The following is a 2,500-nucleotide window of genomic DNA, read 5'->3' on the forward strand; positions in this document are numbered from 1 at the left end:
TTTTTATTTTTTTTAAAGGTTACTCACAAAGCTGCACGACCCGCACCGCCATTTCCAGAACATTTCCGTCACCTCAAAAAGAGACACCCCCCACCCCTCCCCCTTCCCGTCCGCGCCTCCCCCCCCCCCACCCTCAACCTCACCCTGACCCTCACCCCGGCTCTCTTCACCATTCTCCCCCAACAGCCTCTGATCTGTTTGCTCCCTCCCTCTAGGATTGGGCTATTCCGTCTGGCTCTTTCCTACCCATGGGATCCCAAGGCATTATGTCACCCTGGCTGTCTGGTTCCTTTCACTTAGCGTCATGTTTTGGGGGGGCTCACCCATGTGTTTGCATGGATCCGCGCTTTGCTCCTTTGTACGGCGTCTTCGTTTTCCACGATGAGCCATGAAGATGAGTGGAACGACTGAATGATTTTCCCCTGACCCTTTCTCTTAAAACTGGAAGCGGTGGAAAAATAGTATCCTCTCCGGGGACAGAAGTCCTAGCACCATCAGCAGATGCTGTGAGAAAGTGTTTTGCACGCTCTCACGTTGCCGCCTTCTTCCTTGGAAAAGGATTCACGGGCTATCCTGTACCCCTCGAGGCCATACAGATCTCATGCTCCTCAGTGGCTGTGGTCGTGTGTGTTGGATCGCGTGGCGCCCCCCCCCCCCCCCCCCCACGGAGAGCTACCGCCGCTTCATCTTCCTAGGCTCGTCCAGGAGTGAAATGAACAGCAGAGCGCTTTTCCCGACAGGCGGGCCCAAGCCGTTGACTGGGAAGGTTTCAAAGCCGTTCCCAGATGCTGCACATCTGGCCGGAAAGGAGGCAGGCTGTGAGGTTTGGGGTAGGGTGCTGCCTCTGTCCTTCCGCCATCCGTCGCCGTCACTGTGGAAAGCTATTTGTCGTGGAGGTGTGGCTTGCCATAGACATCCTGCCAGGGGCCGTGGGGCTTTTCGAGCTTTTCATTATTATCATTTTGGTGGTGGTGGTGGTGGTGGTGGTGGTGGTGGTGGTGGTGGTGCTGCTGCTGCTGCTGCTGCTGCTGCTGCTGCTGCTGCTGCTGCTGCTGGTTCACGTAAACTCTACACCCAACGTGGGGCTCGAACTCAGGACTCTGAGATCAAGAGTCAGCGCGCTCTACAGAGAGCCAGCCAGGTGCCCCTGAGCTTTTCGTAACCTACGGAGAGCACAGGTTTCGTGCCCCACCCCACCACCCCCCCATCCCCACCCCCGCCCCCCCACCCCCGCCTTACGTACCTGTGCACGGACTCGGTTTGGCCATAGCCTCGCCTCGGGTGCCCTTCAATGTTTCCAAACGTCGGCACTGCCCACCCTTTCCCCCCCAACCCCCCCCCCGCCCCTTCCCAGAAGAACTCACCTAGCTCGAGAGTTTCCGGGTTGCCTGGACACCTGAAATTGTGGGGAGAGTGGCGTTCCTGGAGAGGGGGCATGGAACACGGAAGCTCTGCCCCCAAGAGGACTGAAGGACGGAACCGGACTAGATCGGTTTCAAAGTCTTCCTTAGCATCCGTGCCGAATACATTCCGATGGCAGGGGCCTTCCCAACAGCTTTTGGTGTGCCCGACGCACGGAAGACCGTATCCTGCCGATCTTGTGACATGTCTGCAGAGAAAGAGTGTCGGCCTCTCGGAAAATAGAAGCCGTGAATGCAGACTGCAAGGTGGAAGAATTGGATTCCATGAAATAAGGGACCCTTTAGGGAAGACCGTGCCCATCTATCGGGGTTTTGTGGGTTTGCGTTTTGTCATCACTGATGTGAAAGCATCTTCTTAGCCATCGGGAGGGAAACCTCCACGAATTCGTACATTCACGTCACACGGGGTTTGTGGGATTCGGTGGATCTGAGATCCACCCGGAGAATTCTGGCTCCTTGCCACGGAGCTGGCTGCTCTGTGCCTTTAAAAAGGAATCCTGCCTTGAATTTGAATTCGGACGGGAACGTGATCGACAACCTTTTCATGCGGGGTTGGCCAATTAAATTTGCACTGTCTTACAAAGCAGAGATGGTGAAGGGTCATCCAAGTCCATTCTGGAAGTCAAGAGCTTTGGTATCAAGAGCCTGAAAAACGCATCTTCCCCTTCTTTTGGACGAATCCAATTCTAGGGGTCGATTCAAAGGAAATCATGTTTTAGACGCTAACACGTCAAGCTTACTTTTACAAAAATGTGCGTCGTGGCATAGGGTTTAGGAATCCCTCGTGGGAGACTGACAACCGTACCTCCCTTACCTCCTGGCACGTGTGCACCCTCACGTCATGTGCCTTCGATGCTCCTGCTATCTGGAGGTAGGCTCGATTGCTCTGTCCCCTGGTTTTGGACTGGGTCTTGGGACTTGTCTTGACCAAAAGAATAGACTAGAAGTGAAATTTTACTAGTTGCACAGCCACAGCTGAAGAGGTGGTCCGGAAGCGTGCTTGACCCTCTTGGCAGGCCGTCCCGAGACCTTCACGGAAGAGAGCCAGTCTAGCTGACTGGGCCATGAGAGGCATCGAC

Source organism: Ursus arctos, unplaced genomic scaffold (assembly GCF_023065955.2).
Source record: "Ursus arctos isolate Adak ecotype North America unplaced genomic scaffold, UrsArc2.0 scaffold_55, whole genome shotgun sequence".
Taxonomy (NCBI): Eukaryota; Metazoa; Chordata; class Mammalia; order Carnivora; family Ursidae; genus Ursus; species Ursus arctos.